This window comes from Cololabis saira, chromosome 2 (genome assembly GCF_033807715.1).
Source record: "Cololabis saira isolate AMF1-May2022 chromosome 2, fColSai1.1, whole genome shotgun sequence".
In the NCBI taxonomy this organism is placed as follows: domain Eukaryota; kingdom Metazoa; phylum Chordata; class Actinopteri; order Beloniformes; family Belonidae; genus Cololabis; species Cololabis saira.
The window spans coordinates 33816547-33837835 of record NC_084588.1 but is presented as its reverse complement, the minus strand read 5'-3'; the positions used below and the strand labels follow the sequence as shown (position 1 = coordinate 33837835).

General features: G+C 40.0%; 1 protein-coding gene across 1 annotated transcript in view; it reads left to right on the top strand.

Annotated features, from left to right (window-relative positions):
• gse1b (Gse1 coiled-coil protein b) overlaps nt 1-21289 on the top strand; it is a 193316-nt gene that overhangs the window by 3475 nt on the left and 168552 nt on the right. The gene's annotated exons all lie outside the window — the stretch shown is intronic.

Genomic DNA, 21289 nt, shown 5'->3' with positions numbered 1-21289 from the left:
AAACCCCTAAAGTGCTAATTAGAGGAAGCATATTGATGTGCAGAAATATTGGATCAAATGTCTTTTTTCTGTTGTTGTTAGGTTATAATATTATAATGGTTATGTGCTATTTGGAAACAAACACAGCAGATGGGTTGGCATAAAGACAGAAAGGCTAAATTGGTATGATCAATTTCACTACTTATAGCATAATATCAATTTGTAAATGTATTTTCTGAGAGTTGAGATACTACAAAATGTGATGCGTATCAAAAGCAATTCGAGAGCAGCAGTGAAAGCACAGTGAAAGCTCACCAATTTCAGTGACCTTTGCAGCTCTGGTCATTAAATAATACCACCATGACAGGCATTCATATTTAGAGATCAATTACAAAACTAAATGATGGAACAGAAATTGTTATTAACAGCTGATTACTGGGAGACACCAATCTTCCCATTCAGGATGGGTCTTGTTAATTTGACTGATTTGTCAGTGGCGTGTGTTTGATGGCGCTTCATTATATTAAAGAAATTGCATGTTGGGTTTTGTCATTAAGCTAGTTTTCATTCATATTCGTGGCAATATACAGTAAAAAAGCCCATCTTATGAGTTTGAACTCTTGCGTAAGTTGTCCAGACTCCACATTCAGTAAACAATATATTTATCCACTTCCTCTGAAGAAATATCAGTCTGTCATCATCATTCCCTTTCTTTCACCTTCTTTCCCCCCAAACGTCTCTCAACAATACACAAAGTAAGGTTGACAGCACCGCCCTGCTTTTGTACGTGATCATTAACAAAGCGGTTGGCTCTCGGGGCTACATGCAGGACCTGTTCAGGGCAACTGAGGATGGGGATGTGTAAATGAAGAAAAGGAGTATTAAAACAGCCAGCTGGCTGTACGAGCAAACAAGCACTGACTGTCCAGCCACGCAGGACATGTGAGGAACATCTGTGGATGCCATTCACACTCGGTAGCCTTAGTGTTTTGCACACTTGCATCAGCTGTCTGGAGATGTCCAACTTATTCTCTTTCTGTCCTCTGAAGAAGAAGAACTGTCACTCATAACTTCCAAACTTAAGTTTTATTCATTGTCTGCACATATGTATGTAATGTTATCCCATGTGAGCTTGTAGAGATCCTAACTGAGACAATAATCTACTGATGATGATGACACTTGCTAGTGTTTTTGCTGAGGTTAGGGGATTGTCATGGGGGAGGAGTCAGGTGGGCTGAGCTTCAGGTGATCAGTTTGCTGGTGGCGCTGTCACCAACAGAACTGAACTGGTGACCTCACAGCTGAAAGGACAGTGGGGGGGATGCGGGGGAATAGGTGCTTTTTCTTTTGCTGTTGTGCTTTGTTCTTAAGTGGGGCTGTCATTGCTGAGTAGGCATCTCTTTGCTATCGGGAGGAAGAGCCCATCTGCTTTTCTTTAGTGCTGAGTGCACTCGTACTTTATTCAGTTCAGTCCTGTGGAGTGTGTTATGTTGGTAGGCAGGAGCCTCAAATTTAAACCACAATGCGCCACAGATAAAGAGTCTTAAGAATTCATTGATGTTTAATGTGGAGAATTCAGAAACATGGCCATGGCCGAGACGGAGATGGAGGAAACTGTAATCCTTTAATACTGTTGTGGGTGCAAGAATGCATCTTCTGAAGTATGAAAAGGGAGGATGATGCTGTGATTACTGACTTCCTTTCTTGGGAAAATATGGATTTAGCAGTGAAACGTGATCTAGTGCGGCTGTTAAAGGAAGCATAGACACAATCACAAGTGACAGGAGGTTATCATGTCAACGTGTATCATGTCTTAATTAGCATGTTGGACAATACTGCTGTTGACAGTTGTGCAAGTATAGACAATCAACCAGGGATTGGAGAGTGAAGGGCTGGTCAGCAGATATTCCCCTTTTGCACTCGGAAAATTCAGTTGTATGGAAATCATTGAGACAAATACTTTTAAAGAATGTGTTGAACAATGATAGTAATAGCAATCATTTAATGCTTGAGCATGTTAAGACAATCTATTGGTTTCTGCACTAAATAAATATAATACGTTTAGTGTTGCATATGTTTTCATTATGAGTCAACTTTTTGCCCCTCTGCCATGTTAAATCAGAGTACTTTGTATTCAAATAAAGCTAAAGAACAAAAACTAACTGGATGTACTACTGTGCAGCCTCAAACACAGAATATGTCTACCCCATATTTACAAAATGTTCTGATACTTTATGACACATTCTGCCCCCACAGATCCGTGTTTTCTGACTTGTACGATGCCCTTCAAGCTTCCTGGTCACATAAGGTGCATCATGAAGCATTTGCATCTGTTTGTCATCCGAGGAATTTTCTCATGATTAAATGTCTTGTTCTTTTTTTATATCTACCTACAGAAGTTATGATTGTAGCATTTTGAACTTCAGATGGAATTTTAGTAGTTTATCCTTTAAAGTCTAAAACATAAAATACAGGATGTAAATTCAATGTTATAGAAAGGAAAAGTGTAGTAAATCTGAGCGTAGTCTGCATTACTGCTTCCACCATTTACTACTTGTGTTATTTATTACTTTAACTATTACTTATACTATTCGTGTTCATGAGCTGCAATAAGCTATTTTGGAAGTTTTTGCTATGTTTCTGAAACTGAAAAGACCACTTAATGGATTTATTGCTGGGATTGATCAGAAACCTCTCATTTATCGAACTATGCACAAATCTTTAGATTCTTATTAATTGCACCATGTTTTCAGGAAGGTGTCAGTCAACAGTCACCTACAACTATGGGTCCTAATGCGCTTCTAGTTTCATACAATACTAGGTATCCTCCAATAGTTGGTAAGACCTCCAGAGAGTGAGGCTTAATGCTAAAGCTAAAATCTCCCCGCAGACAATGATGTGGTCCCTTTTTTGTTAAATTAATAATAAGAAGGTTCAGAGAGAACATCTAAGGCCAACTAAGGCCAAAGTGATTTTCAGAATGATAAATCCTTTATGCAACTGCAATGTGCACATATGAGTGTGTATTCATACTTTACAACTTCAAATCAGAAAGATTTGGAACAATGTAGAAAATACAAAAAAAACAACAACCACAAAACAGTGCAATAATTCTTGTGTTTTTGTCATTACTTCATTACCTCATTGCTAGATAATGAACTAAAGACATATTTTTTTCATAATCTTCAGTTGTTAGTACAGATCTATTATTTTATTCCCATTTAAGGAAAAGTTGATCACATGTGTCCGGCTTAGTTTTTGACTCTTTTCCTTTATACACTGAAATTCCTCCAGATTCCTTGAATTGTTTGATGATATTATGGTCTGTAGAAAAAGAAACTTAAAGGAGCTTGAGGCAGGATTGAGGCAGGATTTATGAAAATAATTCGTAAACGTTTTAAGTTTTCTAGTAATAATGTCAGATGAAGCGTTGTCCTGCGGATGTGACGTCAAATGAAGCTGCATGCGCGTTCTCCCCGTTCTCCTGTGCCGGCTTCGCTGTTGGCTGCAGTACCCCCGACGGCGGTCGTGGTGAAGGGTGGCGCTAGAGAGTCTCATTTCTTAAAAGGAGCCTCATGCTCCTTTAAAAGTTTCATCTAATCTTTCTTTGAGGAAGCTTCTTTCACTTATTCACTTAGTTAGTTCCTTAATAGTTCCTCTGCTCAACTCAAAGTATCACCCTTTTAAAAATAATATCATACCGTATATACATATTTTTCTTTTTTACATTATTAATAGTCCAATTTTGGTCCAATCTGGATAGTTTTTTTCAATACATTTTTCATTTCTTTCTTTCTTGACACAACTGTTGAAGTTCTGTGATTGAGTTCACTCACTGAGTTGCTGCATGTATACAGTAACAGTGGTGTGTGTATCATTAGAGTCAATGTTTTCACTGTTTAGATACGTCTCAATTCTGTGTGTGGTTTCCTTATGCGTTGATTCTGTGGTTCATGTGTGCTTGGCATAAAAGATTGACTGTGTTTTCATTCTCGGGCCCACATCCTTTAAAGGAGGAATTTGTCGTCACAGGGAAAACATGACTGCTTCCTGACAGTGTTTTCAGGGGAGATTTATAGTGTAGTGAAAGAAGAAGTGAAAGAAAAATGACACACTGAATTTAAATGTGGTGTTGGAAAGGGAGAGGAGAAGTGACCCAGGGTGAAATACTGGACAATGAAGTAGATGAAAAGAGAAAAGTGGAGGGCAAAGAGAAGGTTAGAGGTTAATGGGGTATACATTGCAACATAAGAAAACAGACGAGGGAAAACTACTATTCTTGTCTTTTAATTAGCAATGATGTTAGTAGAGTGCTTTACACCAAGGGAACATACAGAGGGGTTTGATCTAATTTGTGTATGCTTGTGTGCATGTGTACTGTATTTGTGTGGCTGTTTAGTCGGAATCATTCATATTGCATGTGGTTTAAAGTTTCTACAGCTGTGCTTCCCTCCTCTCCCAATAGCACAGTATGACAGACAGCCTTGCGTTTCAGAGGGAATCCTCTGGTATTTGAGGGGCTTAATTTCAAAGCTGCTGGAGGTGGATTTTGATCAGCTCTCAAAGCTTTAAACACTCTCTTCCCGCCAGCTTCACTCTGTACTGCATTCTTGCCCATATCTGAATGGGGAGATCAGATCATGCACGGAGCAGATGAGATGGAGGTCTTCCAGTATTCCCTTTTATGTCTCAACCTCGCAAAAGATGACCGTACTGCGTGATCAGGTCCACTTCAGTCTAACCGTGCCACGGCAAGGGTCTGAAAAGCAAGTCCTGGCCTTTGTATCCTTGATGATGTTGAAATTGTTTGCGTTGTCCTGATAGAGCTAATCAGAACACAAAAGAGATTCTTTGGATTGTGCTTCAGCAACATCAGTTTATCACTGGCATATACTGGTATATGCATGCCCAATATGCATGCACATCATACAGACAATAAGTTAGCCCAGTATAGTACCAAGAGATCCTTTCATTAACTTTAAAGTAACGTTGCATTATATCCAAAAATCTCTCCAAGCATCAGAGATAAAGGTAATTTTATAATCCATCAGTTTTCTAAACCTGCTTCATCTTGGTCATGGTTGAAGATGAGTCTGGTACACCCTGCACAAGTTGCTGACCTATTACATGGCCAGCCAGAAACAATTAAGAAAGACAGCCAACCACTGAGGAATTGAACTGGAATACCTGGAGAAAGGTCACACATGGCACTGGGAGAACATCTTTTGTTAATGATACCCTGCAAATAGTGAACATGCTATAAGGATCTTGGACATACTTAACGATCCAAGTTCAAATTCCCTTCAACTCATCCATTCATCCATTCATCATCGATACCAGCCTTTTGCTAGTCAGGGTCATGGGGATCTGTTGGAGCCTATCCCAGGTTTCTTCAGGCTCCTTCTCCTGTTTTTCTGCTTGTGCTCTTCCTGTTTAAAGTCTAACTTGGCTGTTTGACATAAACAGGTCACCAGTCCATGACAGGACTGTACATAGATGCACAACCAGACACTCATTCCAACAGGGAGTTTAGAATAATCAGCTAGTGTAGCATGGATGTTTTCGAATTATGGTAGGAAACCGGAGTACCTGCAGAAAACCCACGTAAACACGGAAAGAACATGCCAATGCCACAGAATGAAGCCACAGCTGAGATTTGAACCAGGAATCTTCTTGCTGTGAGGCAACACTTCAGTTCACTTCAGTTCTATTGAATTGATCTATTCTATTCTATTCAAAGCATTTTATGTGTATTACATTTATGCACTAGACTGTACATTGCAGATTTTTTTCTTTTTGTTCACATGATTTAAAAAAAAACAACCATTTTCATATTTTGTAAATGGAAGAATTCATAGAACTAGACAGACAAGGACCTGTTTCTTTCTTTCTTTCCTTTTTTATTAGGATTTTTCTTCTGCATTATCTTCTTCTCCTGTAATTATTATTATTAATAGAAATACAACTAAAAAGCTATTGATTCAGGAATACCTACTCCAATAGTTTGTAGTTTTATGTTACAAATTTGTCATTCTTTCACATGTTTTATTCAGAAGTTGCATAGAGGCATAGTTTATCCTCTTTGTGGTCTTACTGTATAAAGTTTAAGCTGGCTGTTTGAATTATTTAGCATTTTAAAAATGACATAAGAATGAAATATTAAAGGGGTCATTGGATGCCCATTCACTTTAAGACACATATGATTCTTTAGGGCCTTAATGAAAAGTCATTAATATACTTTGATTAAAAATGATCACTGATAGTGTTGAAAAAAACCTTTACCTTGTCAAAATCAGATCAATCAACTGGTTTGGGGGCTTTTCCCTTGAATGTTAATGCGTGCTGCTCACCCCGCCCCTCTCTTCTGTGGGGTTTCGACACAACACAGGTAGGGTGTTACCTTGACGACAAATTAGGATTTAGTTTATGGAGAGTATGACAGTGGGAGGGGCTGAAGACACATCTGTGCAACCATATCAATTCGAGTCGGAATCTGACCAGAACAAGATGAGGCCACCGTCACCGGCCAAGTTCAGCAATTAAGGCTTGGATTGGACATTTCTGAATGGTCTGTTAACTCAATCTCACTTTAAATTATCTTTTTATGTACTGGCAGGCTAGCATACTGAGCGAGATATATACCCTCTGGAGTCCATGGACATGCCGGCGCATCCAAATCACATGACCGATTTACAAGGAAGTTTCCTTGTAACTTGTCTCAAAAGTGCAGATTTCAAACTATATGGCAGTTTTTAAATTGTGTTGACAGGCCTAGTAAAAGTCATGATAACTTATATATGGAATGTTTTTTTTCTGCATTTTTCCATTGTGTTTTGTGCGCGTTTGCTGCAGGAAGAGACGGGAAAGTGCTCGCTCAGCAGCTCAGACGTTGAAAGTAAATGATGACTGTCATGTTTATCATAACATCCAAGAACAGAACACCTCAATCGCTCACCTAGGGCAGGTCTAAGGGAAAGACGGCCTCGTCAATCAACTCTCGTGCAGAACCACATCATTTTGACAGGAATCTCAGAACAGGCTGATTTCGGAAAGGAGATTTTTAAATAGCAATTTAATAGAAAACACCTGGTGGATTTTATCATTATAGGGTGGATGTGTACACACATGTCCAACACACCATTAAGTTGAAAAAAACAACAAAAGTGAATTCTGCATCTGATGACCCCTTTAAAGTTCCTTATTAAAAAAAAATCCAGGCAGACATCTAAATAATATAGAGAAGCAGCTGTTAGATCGTTTTCTGTCATTCTGTGTTGATACAAAGTTGTTAGAAAAGAGCGGGTTGCATGACAGCTGCTTTGAGGTTACATTTTATTTTATCTGAGCCAAGGCCCTGATATTGTTTACAGAAACGTAAGGGATGTTTGCAAAGGGAGTTGGGGTTTTTGGACTTGTCAGTGTCAGACCTTTGGAAGTCTGGGTGAAGCCAAAGGAGGAAGCTGAAACATCCTGACCTTTTAACCCTGCAGAGCCAAACACAGGGGGGATATCAATCTGGCGGAGCACTCAGTGATGGGGCCAGCAAGAGTCATGTTGTTTAAGAGACAAAAGCAATGTGAAATACCAGCTAAGGTTTTTGACTTCCATTCACCGTAGTATTGTATCATGGCAGCATTCCTTTATGACTGTCCAAAAACTCTTTTCAGTGCCATTCTATTCATGTTTGTACTATTCATATGCATGACATGCAGGGTTTTTTTATGCAAGTTGATCAGAATTTATCATTAATTTTACTTCAAAAGTTTTAACCAAATTCGGACCACATGGGTCGTGTTAAATGGGAACAGAGAAGGCAGTGTACTTGTCGTGAGCTGTTTTCAATAGTGTTTTTGTGGGTGCCCATTTGGCACCAAAATATGTGAATGCAGTCAGCCAGTAAACGACTGGTCGGCTATCAAGCAGGAGCCCTGTGAGAACCAAGTCATGTGAGTTGGAGTACGGTGCCAGTCTATGCTTGTTTGCATTCATGTGACATTACCCATATTATGAGACCTAAACAAAGTTGGTGTACATGCTTATGTCGCATTGGTCCCTTTATTTGTTCTTTTTTACCTTCTATGGTTTTGGACCATTTATATTATAGTCATTTTAGATGAAGCAAAGAGATGTTGGATGCACAGCTTTGTTAGTTCATATCGCCAAATGTCCCTCAAACACATTATATGTCTGTTGTAGCATTTATTCTATTTTGTCTTATTTTTTTTACCTTACTTCAGAAATCAATTAGATTTACTGATTACTTCTGCATGATTTCGCGTTGTACTTTTTACGATAATGCTAGTCTATAATATCTCTCAGGCATACACATTTATTTATGTTTCATTTGGATGATTTAAATCTGCTGCATAGGGTTAGCTTCCAAAAAAATATATATACTACAAATTATGCAATCCTCTCCCACATAATGTGGGATAGAAGTTTTTTAAAATAAGAGCAAAAGTTGACTTGAAGTGTACGCCAGGATAACCACCTGTCCGCCTTGTTTTTCCTATTGCTCTTAATATTTCAGTCAACTCACAGACAACTCACACAATAAGTTTGAAACACTTTAATTATAACACACATTTGGCTTTAGCGTTTAGGCTCCATTCAAGCATTTTCTATCAGCCTTGCACATAAATACAGGGGTAGGACTTGAATCGGAGCCCACAGGTGGAAGCCGAGGGGAAGATGTGGGATTGACAGCGAGCTTGGTAGGTGAGACATCAGAAGGCATCTAAAAATGCATAATCCTTGGTCCTTAAACAGGTGAAATAACAAATTGAGTAATTGGAATGAACCATTCAGAGGGGTAAATAAGCAGACACACACACTGTAGAGAATGTCTACCTGAAATAACTCCTGGTGGTAGTATCATTAACGCAGATTTGTATATGTTCATTAGAGCTGAACTGCTGTGTATAACATATTTATTCATACTGTGTCACAACGTGTCCATTCACAGCTGAAGCCAGTCTTATATCATTATTTGCAGAGTTTCATCTGAATGTTTGCCACTAAGTACTCAATATTGTTAGTAAAGTAGCAACTGAGACTCTTTAGATATTGACTGTCACCTGTGTACGTGGAGATGGGAGGAGGAGATGAGGTTTTGATGGACCAGATATTAGATTCATGCTTATAGAGCTAGAGCAGGGGTCTTCAACCCGCGGCTCTAGAGTCGCATGCGGCTCTTTAGCGCCGCCCTAGTGGCTCCCTGGAGCTTTTTCAAAAATGTTTGACCTTTTTTTTCCTTTTTTTCTTCTTTTTTTTCCTTTTTCCTTTTTCTTTTTTTCCTCTTTTTTTCTTCTTTTTTTTCCTTTTTTTCTTCTTTTTTCCTTTTCTTTTTAATCTCGACATTTCGACTTTTTTCTCGACATTTCGACTTTTTTCTCAACACTGACTTTTTCTCGATATTTTGTCTTTTTTCTCGACATTTTGACTTTTTTCTCTACATTTCGACTTTTTTCTCGACATTTCGACTTTTTTCTCGAGATTGTACTTCAACATTAATCTTGATATTTCGACTTTTTTCCTCGAAATGCATAATGAAAAAAAAATCTCCCCCCAGATATAGCTAATATAGAAACATGCAGCATGCGTTGCCTTCATTCTAAGGCGGATATAAGACTTTTAATTTTTTGCGGCTCCAGACATATTTGTTTTTTGTGTTTTTGGTCCAATATGGCTCTTTCAATATTTTGGGTTGCCGACCCCTGAGCTAGAGGCTACATCTGGCTACACTGACTTGGACGTCTGGGAAAGTGTGGTTCCTGGACTGACCACTATTGTCTGGGTCCAACAGTGAGTCAATCTCCACTGACCCTCATGTTAAAATGCCCAAACATTCAGCAGAAACAAGCACATTTACAGCTTGGTGGTAAAAAAAAAAAAAAAAAGAAGTAATAGGAAAAAAAGGTTTTGGTCTACATATCTAGATTTTACATTGATGACATTTACACCCGAGTGAATTTGTGTGTACATCATCAGGCAAATTGTATAAGGTCACACATTCTTTCATGATTAAGTCCATAACTTTTTTGAGTGATAGCTACAGTGCAGTCTATCATGTTTACATCTCTGTGTAATTTGTTGCACTGTATGAGTACTTCGATGACAGACATCCTTACAGGTTATTTTAAAGATCATTTAGCTTGTTGTGTTGTTAATTGTACAAACAGAACGCTGTCACTAGCTCTGGGTTAGACTTGAAGGATCTGGGAACGAGGCATCTGGCCCAGGTGGCAGCCCAAGCGACCTTCTGCTGACAAACTGCTGGCCTGTAGCTGGGGGTTGTGTCAACAGCCCTGGGCCTGGAGCAGCCAGCAACTGCTGCTGTAGGTGAACACATGGTGGTCTTAGACTACGCTGGTGACGGATGGCCATGGAAGCTCCGCTGATGCTCAGCTGGACATGGTCCCCATTTCAGCTCTGGCCGTCCTTGTTTTAGAAGTTATTTTGGTAGCTACATCTTAAACAAGTACAGATTGAATCAGAATTAATATTAATAAGAATACATTTTCCACCAATTTGCCTATTTTTGGATTATCTGAGATAGGCCGAGTAAACTGCAGCCAGCGGGAATTGAGATAAAGTAACCCCCTTCAGCGGTGCAATTTGATCAGTGCCAACAATGTCCGACTGTCTGAAGTTTTTTTCCATTTAGTAGCCCATGCCATATTTAAATGGTGTACAGTAGAGCCATATGTTTAAATATAATACCCTTTAACATAAGGGGCTGTAATTGTATCCAGTTTGCTCATCATGAAGCTAAGTGTTGATGTCTCATTTTAAAAGCCTTTCCAGAGTGTCCAGTCTTTTCTGTGTTTGAGCAATTCCAGCAAAAGTGTCTGTTGTTCAGTGTTTATTACTTCCCCGTGTACTCATTAAATCAGAGTTATAGTTAGTCAGTTCAATAAATAGTATTCTCCCTCACCGCAGTTTGAAACAGCAGCATTATATTGCCAACTCGGGCTTTGGGCAGACTGATACAAACGTGCCATCACACAGATATAAACAATCTCATGGGAATAATACACCTATCTAGTCTCTCTATGGTTTCCAACATATTTCCATGAAAAAAAATTACAAAAAAAATGTCTGTAGCACTTATTTAAAACTCCCCATTTTTATATTTACAGTATTGTTTCAGTTCAAAGCAAAATACTACAGAATCTCATTTTAGTTAAAATGTTATATTTATGTAATGTATATAATGTATGTAATGGATATATTGTATATATAATATATACATATATACAGTTGAAACCAGAAGTTTACATACACTGTGCAAAAAGACATAATATTTTTTGTCTCTGTCTGAATTTAAATCAGATGAAATCTCTCCTGTTTCATGTCAGCCAGGAATTTGCTAAGTGCCACAATAATGAGAGAGAGAATTTCTTAAAGCTAGGGTCTACGATTTTACATATTGTACATTTTTATCTAAATCATTTATAAGGTTGTTATGGCCCAATAGTGTTACCTATGAAATATGATTAGCAAAAAGAACCAAAAGAAAATATTTCTTCTATCTGCTGTTATCCTGCAAAGAAGTCAACCAATAGGCGCCATTCGGCCCGAACAGCGCCTATTGGTCAATTTGCTTGAATGTCAGTGATTGGACAGTCCTCACCCTACTCCCCGCCTCCCAAAGTACGGCAACACGAAGGACATATTGAGCGAGAGTATTTGCCGAAGCGGTGCTTCGGCAAAGGCGCCGCTTGTTTTTGGTCCTGCTGGCTCCCGCTTTTTTTTTTTAAACTCAAGATCGTAGACCCTAGCTTTAAATAATTTTATGTTACTTTATTTGAGGTCAAAAGTTTACATACACGAAAAGTAAAAGTATGTCTTTAAATAACGTGCAGAAGCCCAGTTGATGATGTCATGGGTTTGGAAGCTCCTGATAAGTTAACTGACAACCTGTGAGTTAATTGAAGGCACACCTGGGGATGCACACCTCAAACACTCTGCTTCCTTGTTTGAAATGAGCCAAAACATCAGGGAGAGAATCGTGGAGCTCCACAAGTCTGGTTCATCCATAGGTGCAATTTCCAGATGTTTGAAGGTGCCACGTTCATCTGTTCAAACAATTATACGCACATATAAACATCATGGGAATGTTCAGCCATCACCCCACTCAGGAAGGAGACTATGTCCCAAGGGCGAACATGTTTTGGTCCGAAATGTGCAAATCAACCACAGAACAAAAGCTAAAGACTTTGTGGAGATGCTGGATGAAGCTGGTAAGAAAGAGTCATTATCCACAGTTAAAAGAGACCTGCACTGAAAAGCCACTCAGCGTGAAAGAAGCCATTACTCCTAAAAAAACGTTAAAAAAAACAGACTACAGTTTGCAAAAAGACACCAAGACAAAGACCTTAACTTCTGGAGACATGTCCTGTGGTCTGATGAAATTAAAATGGAGCTGTTTGGCCATAATGACCAAACATTATGACCAAAGAAATGTGTCTTTTTGCACAGTGTATGTAACTTCTGGTTTCAACTGGTTTCAACTGTTTTATTTATATGTATGTATATGTATATGTATATATATATATATATATATATATATATATATATATATATATATATATATATATATATATATATATATATATATATATATATATATATATATATACAGACACACACACACATCTGATATAGTTCAATACATTTTTTCATTTCAAAATGATAATTAAAAAAAAGACAATTTTCAAAAGTCTTGCAGCATTTAAAAGAAGTGCCCTGAAAATATGTATATATCAAAATTAAGTTAATCTGGGGGAAATATATCTTATTTATTTTACAATTTTCAACTACTATTCGTAAAAAAATGTCCTTCCCTGAACAAACTAATTTTTTAACTAAATGAAGGGGAACTTGTTTTGTTGTTTTGTGTGATTAAGATAAGATAATAAGATGAATCTTTATTGTCTCCCTTAGGAGAAATTTGTCTTGGACACGAGAGGCACAGGCGACAATCACACTCCAATAAACATAGAAACATAACCCCGAAGTCTTTACCCACATATACAATCAAACCATACTACAGTTAACACACATCAATTCCCACTCCCAGTTCCCACTTAGTCCTATCAGACCGGAGGCGCCCTCTAACCATGAGAACTGCATAGAAATCTTGCACAAGGTCCTAATCTGTTGGAGCAAATGACCAATGGGAACTGTTTTTCGGTGTAAATGTTATTATGGAAAATGCAATTAAGTACATCTCAGGTTTAGGTTGTGTCTACTGAGCTTCCTGAAGCAGTTTGATTTAATAGGGTTTCTAATAGAGTCTTAGCTTTCTACATGATTCTTTTCATGAACCCATGTCAACAGAGATATAGTTGTGCTTTTTTTTTTTAAGGCAAACAAAGGTTTTCATAAAACAGGCAATGCTTTTGGAAACTATGATGTGGCCAGTTCAGATGTTTTTTTTTCAGGGATATTTTTCATATCTCATACTACACATCTGCTTTGTAGTAAATTCTTCCGTGTTGCCCAGTTGGAGCCTGGCACGAATCGTTAGTAGGCCAATGTGTAAGAGTGTTTATAGTGGGACGCTGTCACTGTGCTGAGCTGGAGTCTGGACTTTTTAGTAGTAAACGCTTGTTTACAGGGCTAATTATAGAGGAGCGAGTGTAATACAACCATAGCTCTGCCCTCTCCTTGCCAGTTTCTTACAGATTATAAAACACACATTCACCCACAGTCAAGAAAACACGCATATTCACAGACTTGCACTTAAATATGGCCCACATGCGTGTGGGGAGTATCATCTTTGTCATTATTGTCTTGAAGAGCAGCTGCAAGTGTAAGTGAATGTGTGTGTTCGTTGACGCGTGTTTGCCAGGTGGTTCAGAGCACTGGCAGGTGTTTGCTCTCATACTGGCAAATGCAGCTGCATTGTGCCACAGCTGCATGCCTGCAGTCTGTGTGGATGTGTGCTCCTGCACCTGGACGCGACTGGAGTGTGTGGTAGCACAGGAGCTAAGAGCAGACCTATTTTCTTACTAGAAGTTTAACATGCAGCTCATGCGCTCAGCCTCCTCTTTCATTGCTTTTAGGAGCTTCTTGTTAGTCATGCTCTTTTAGACCTCCCAAGTGTTCCTCAAGGTTTGAGTCGATGTGATTAGGTCTTTAAGGTGTTTTGTTTCCTATTGTACTATTCTTCACTTGGCCATAGTTACCCTATTTAAATTAAGTAAGTCTTACCCTAAACCTGCTATTAGGTCAACTGAGGATGTCAGCTGGTGCTTAAAGAGCTCTCCTCCCATGGTGGACTAATTATACTCCACAACCCCTGGCTCTGACCAACAAGCTGTTAGATCTCCATTTGTCAGCCAACCAAAGTAGTGACAAAGATTTGCATTGCCGGTGATCTTTTGAGAGCTTATTTTTGTTGAAGAAGACATGCCCTTCTTGGATTACTCCCTCTCCTGACCAGCCCCTTCTCCACCCCCAACCCCAGCCTCACACATACCGTCCAGCCACCTGGTCTTCCACATACTCAGCTTGTCCCGCCAGCCCCTCGGACAGCTGGAAGACGGAGATAGAGAGGGAGCTTTGGACTGAGCCTCACATTACACCAGAGACTGCGATGTCTCTGGAAAAGTGCAGGCTATGCAATAACTCCGACACATTTAGCATTATGCGGTCTCAGCAAAAGCGGCAATACCGTAGTGGTTCATAGCGGGTGTCACAAACTCTTTTTAGGAACTGTTAGGTGTTGCAATACACGGTGCAAGATTGGACTTCTAGTAATCATTCTGAGATTGCGTTGGTCGAAGATAGATATTTCTAAATGGCCAAACCCCAAACACAAATGTTTTAAGACTCTAGAAATAGTTTCCATGGTTAAATTTCCCCCACAATGACATGATGAGTCAGAAATAACCTGATACAATTCCTGCATGTGTGACAGATGCATACCACAGATTCTCGTGTCATTATCTGTGTGCTGCTTTTTGCCTGCGATCCCTTTCAAGTGTGGCATCTGCTGCAACTGCTGAAATGTTGCTAATATAGATTTTATGGGGCTGTTTACCAGTGCTGGTTATGTTTATGACTTATTGGAAGCAGACCTAACCTAATCCAGCGCTATGAGCCCGGCAGCGTGCTTCTAAATGCCTTGCCAGCTCGGTCAGTGGCATTTCCCACCATGTCCAGAGTTGTGTGCAGTGTGGACCAATCCACCAGTCACGGTTAATGTGCAGAGCACAGCCTCCAGGCCACAGCCAACAGCCAGAACTGGAAGCCACCAGAGCAGATTTAAGATTTCCAAATGATTTCTTCCTTGAGTTATAGTTTAACAGGCTTGTATTTAGATTTATTAGGGAATAAAGATCCGAAATACTTATTTTTTTTTTTTTCAAAAGTGGATATGTAACATTGAGTTTTAAATCAAAATGTTAAAAGAATGTGTATGCTAAACATTTGAAGACAAGAAAGTTTCACCGAAATCCAGTTCCTCTTCCTCAAAGATATCCCGGAGTATAAAATACTTAAGTTGTTATGAGAGCCCACAGATGCAGAGGGGTTCTAGATGTTTTTATGTTCTTCTCTTCTTCGGGGGGCAATAAAAATAGCACTTTGCTCAAGTTAGGTGTCAGAGGTCCTCTCCTTTAGCCTTCTCTTTTTTTTCCTTTTCTTCTTTCCCCAGCTGTGTCATCTCTATCCTTGCCTCCCTTGTCCGGTATCACCTCAGTTGTCCCCTTTCTTTCTCCACTTCCCCCGCCTTCCCCCTCCTTCCCCCCCTCGCTCATCTCCCTCCTTCTCTTCATCTCTCCCTGTGGTATTAGCGGGGCCACATGTTGCTGGCCTCTCCTGGTGGTGTGAGCCCCATGGCAGGCCCTGGCTCCAGGCTGACGCGTAGCTCGGTGTGTGTGTGTGTGTGTGTGTGTGTGTGTTTGTGTCTGCGTACGTCTGTGTGTGTGTGTGTGGATAAGAGGGAGTCCTGTAATGTGTTCCTGCATGCCTGACAGTGAGCGTGCATGTGCGTGTGAGTGTGTGTGAGGCTGCTAACACGGTAACCTGATAGCGGTGTGGCTGAGCAGTACAGAGCGGAGCAGTGCTGTGATTTATCCCGCGGGCCCAGCAGATGGCTGCAACAGGAGTTTGTTTAAGTTTGCTTCAGAGCTGGGCAAGCAGCCAGAAGCATAGAGGAGGCTTGCCAGAAAAATGTTCACTGACTCTGGATGCCTAACCACATTACTCCCCCTCTCCTCTCCCCTCTGTCTCCCCCTAACCCTTCACAGCCCCCACAGTCCATTGCACACACACACATACACAGACACACATGCTCTTGCAGACTTTCTGTCGCTACTCTCCTTTTACCCCTCTCTAATTTCTCTCTTTCCTCCCATCTGCTTCACACACATGCTTGCATACATATGCACATTCACACGCACATATACACACACACACATTGGTTTTTTGCATGCTTCTCTGTTCTTTTGGCAACATCCCTAGTGCAGACATGATCTCACACCTCAGGAGGGGGCATTAAAGACTGTGGACGTGTCCATTCTGGTGGGGGTCTTCTGAACGCAACCATATGACCGGCACTCTCACGAGAAAAGAGACGGGTCCCTTGAGCATAAACAGCAGCAGAGCTGCACATGCACAGCCATGTACAAGTCACCATGTGCACACACAGCAGATGATTTATGAAACAAGGTCCAGCTGGATTTTGATGCTCATACACTTTCGGTCCTTTTTGTCTATCACTGGGATTCAGACTCTCCCTGTTTGTGACAGCGCTGCCGGGTCCTGTCACATCATTTCAGGTCAACCAACAGATAACTCCTGACCTTCCTCTTCACACATCAGCTGCACTTACTCCTCCTTATCGCTCTCAGGTCCTTCAGTTGTCTTCCCCTCGTCTCCATGTGCTCCTCTGCTGGATATGGAGTCAAACAACAACAACAAAAGGTCACTATGACCAAATCAGATGAAGGAGCAGACATCAAAGCTAAACGGACAGACGCAAGACAGAAAGTGGATAGTCTCTGAAACTGATTTATTGTGCAAAGTTGAAGACATTTATCAGTTTTCTCCCGTACATATTAGACATGCTGCTGAGACTTTAACTCTTTTAGCAGATTTTCTTTTTTTAGCTTTTATCCCCTTTTTATGTATTTGGAATTCCATTTGTGCTGCACAAAGCATCCAGCATTTGGTCTTTTCATGTGCACGTACAGAATCAGAGTCTTTACGTCTGACTTTGTTGAGGAAAAATCTGAGATAACTGTTAGGATCATCTCTGAGGCCGCATGAGCATTTAAATATGTCAGTCAGATGTTTCTTTATCCCCCTATTTCATTCAGTCCTGAACCCTAAAGGACATTGTTACAAAGTCTGGCTATGCTGGAAGGATTTGTGTGTGCGAAATAGAAAACAAAACAACAAACAAACTTGATGTTATTGACTAAAAACCTTTACATTTTTTGGTTGAATTTCGTTCATCATCTATAGGTCCACCACCTCCTATGTGACCTCACCCCAGTGGCTTTTTTAAGTCACTCCGAGTGGCACATAAGGTGGACTATATGTCAGAGTCTGAGCAGAGCAGCTGCTCCATCCTGAAATCCTGCGTACACAGAAAAGTGTGGAAAGCAGTCACATCCTTGTGTGTGTACGGTACATGTGTGAGCAATGAGTATATGTATGTATGACTAATTGTTGAGGCTCTCGGGGTCATTGTGCTCTGGCACAGATCCCCATTTCCTCTAACATCAGTTATGTCTGTTGTGGCTTCACATCAGAGAACTGCAGCTCAACCTTGTTTACTTTATGTAAGCCTATTTCTTGGGTATCATGTTTAGGTTCATTTGAACAATTTTTTAAGATGTTCATTCATTATGGAATTCATTGTTTTACATCTACAGGTACATATGTAGATTATTAGACCTTTGGCAATAATAGAGCTATTAATTGCTCAGTAATACAGCAAGCCGTTTGTTTTTGGTACTGTATATCCAAGTTAGGAGGTCGCTCAGATATCAGATCTTTTTTATCAAACCCACCATAAGATGCATGTAGGGTTGTCTGAAAACAACATTCATTGCAGTTTAATAAATATTGGAGCTCTTCAAAAGGTTCTTCAATGTACTTTAAAGAGGATGAAACAGTGATGGATGTAGACTTTAATTAGAAGTGTAACGACCCCCTTAGGGAGCTCGTACTCTGTGATAGGATAGGTCTGTGATAGGAAGAGAAAAAACATCAGCCTTTTGATTGATATAAGTCTGTAACTTTGAAGAAATAAAATAAGACACAGTATGAAGCCTCAGTGACAGACTGGTGTCCTGTCCAGGGTGTATCCTGCCTGTCGCCTGGTGACTGCTGGGATGGGTTTTAGCACCCTCACCACCCTGGATGAAGCTGGTATAAAAAAAGGAACACATGGACAGTGTAACTGAATGTGTACATGACATCACTTACTTCTTATACTACTTATACCTTGACAAGGAAACCTACGACGGAGTATTAGGGCCAAACTAAGACAAAAAATGTTTGGAAATTACGAGAATAAAGTCATAATATAATGAGAATAAAGTCGTAAAAGAATAAAGTCGTAATATTATGATAATAAAGTCGTAATATTACGAGAATAAAGTCGTAAAATTACGAGAATAAAGTCGTAACATTACGAGAATAAAGTCGTAAAATTCCGAGAATAAAGTTGTGACATTACGAGAATAAAGTCGTAATGAATAAAGTCGTAATTTATGAGAATAAAGTCATAATATTATGAAAATAAAGTCGTAATTTATGAGAACTCTAACAGAAAGAGCAGTCTTCTCCCTGTGTTAAAATGAAGAAGTTATATTTATATATTTATAATATATTACAACTTTATTCTCGTAATATTACGACTTTATTCTCGTAATATTATGACTTTATTCTCATAATTTTACGACTTTATTCTCATTACATTATGACTTTATTCTCGTAATTTCCTTTTTTTGTTTTTTTGTTTGGCCCTAATACTCCGTCGTAGAAACCAGGCAAGTGAAGAAGAGAGAATTATATCAGCCGGTCCTCTGGCAGACTGGTTACGTTGCGCAAGCTCTCATTCACTCTTTACCTTAATTTTCCATTTAGCACCATATACTTCAAAATATATTAAAGGTAGACTTAGTTTCCTAACTCTTATGACTAAACGAGACTCTTGAGAACAGCCAACAAATGTTTTCTTGGAACTGTGAGTAAGCCGTGGTTCCCAGTCCGATGTGATTCAAATCCACAAAATTGTGAATCAGCGTCGGCGGGCAGAAGTATAGCTGTGTTTAAAAGGAAGGAAATGATGATTTAATTACCCGTGTCCTCGCTGTCATGCGTCCAGACCAGGTGGAGCTGTTGCGAGCCAGTCGTCGTCCACCTGCTGGTTCTGCTGAGGAGAGCAGCGAGCATAACATTTTCGACAGACCCGAGCCTCAGACAGACTGACGCTGGCTGAGCGGTGATCAGATGTTGTTTGACTTCCACTCAATGTGGAACATGTGTCTGCAGTGTGGGACTGATAGCGAGACTCCACAGGTGCCTGGGTTGTTCAGAGTTTTGTGTAAGCTTTTGATTGTGTGAGAACGACGGTATGAGCTCTCCACACACGTGTGTGCATTTTGAGCGCCGGTGCCTTCTTGAAGACCTGTCAGTGTAGATCAAAGGCATCCTCCTCGGTTGTTTTCCTGCTCTTGGCTGAGTCAGCTTGCATGGAGCCTGAGCTGCTTTTATGGAGTGTTGCTGAGCCGGGCAGTGGTCTGAGGCTGCATGCAGGGCTGTGGTGCTGTTGGATCTCTATGATAGGCTGTTAAAACTGACTGACAGCCCTGGTTTACAAGCTGCAATACGTCAAACCATGGACCTGCTACAACTGTGGGAACACAGCCATATTTGTGTGTGTGTGTATGAAAGGCAGTGCATAGAAGGGATCTGTGTGCAGCAGAAATGGGGCCTGCTGCCGAAAGATAAGGCCTGCTGACCTTGTAACCTCGAGCCCACTCCGACGAGGTCATCTCAAGTTACACCCAAATGTTCCCTGTCTGCTAACATTAAAACAGAACGGTCTGAACTCTGGAGCCGAGAGCCTTCCCAGTGATGGTTTAAAGTTTTCTGACTAACCATATGGCCGACCAAACATAAAGATGTGGTTAAAAATAACTCGAAAAATGTACCCACATAGTCAAGAGCTGATGAAATGACCCAATCTTAATATTACCCTTGTGATGCTTTGCTGTGACAATAGAGATTCAGTTTAATTTCACAAGGACAAGTATCTCAAAATTGCCAGATATTTTTACCTAGTCATAAGTCAGGTCATATGGGGCACCTCCTTTTGTAAACGAGGTGATTCTGGACATTAGGCCGGGCAGAAAAAGCAGCCTCTCTTGTTTTGTAATTCAGTCCTGTGGAACACTTTATCAAATGTTATTTTAGACATGAAGATGTCAGAGAGCTTGTGGAGACTTAGACAACAAAACCCGTTATCAATCTGATTAAGATAATACTCTCAAGGTCCAGGGATGTGCCCTACACACAACTATGCTCTATAACAGTGGTCCTCAACCTCTTTTCAGTGATGTACCCCCTGTGAAATATTTCTTCAGCCGAGTACCCCCTAACCAGCGCAAAGCACTTTTGGTTGTAAAAAAAAAGACCTAAAACAGAGCACTGTGCCATCAGTAACTGATTTATTAAACATAAAAATATTGCTGCTATGCTTCAACCACGACTCCATCGTTGGTCCAAGTGATTGACAGGTGAAGCCAGGTGATTGACAGGTTAGGTGGAAACATCCTGGTGTGGGGGATACTCTGCGGTTTTAGGATAATAAGTTGAATAGCCTACTCCTGAAGATAAAATTAATTTTATGAATTTAGACTTATATTTTCCTCAATTATTTATTAAATATTTATTTTTAAAGGATTTTTGCGTGGATGCTACTTTTTAAATATATGTATATTTTAAAATCTCACGTACCCCCTGGAGTGCCTTCACGTACCCCCAGGGGTACGCGTACCCCCATTTGAGAACCACTGCTCTATAACATGCAAAACCAGAATATGAAATGAATATTCTTAACGCAATATGTATATTTGTAGCAGGAGATTTTCTTGAACCTTTCCTGTTGGGATGACAACAAAGTATTGATTCTGATGGTGATTTGAAAGAAACCCTTCTCCACTCTCCGATTGTGTGTATGCCGGTATTGAGAGTGAGGGCCGTGTGTATAGAGGAGCAGATACATCCTGTGTGTGTGGGATTGCATGGCCCAGGCCCGAGGTAAATATTTGAGAAGTGC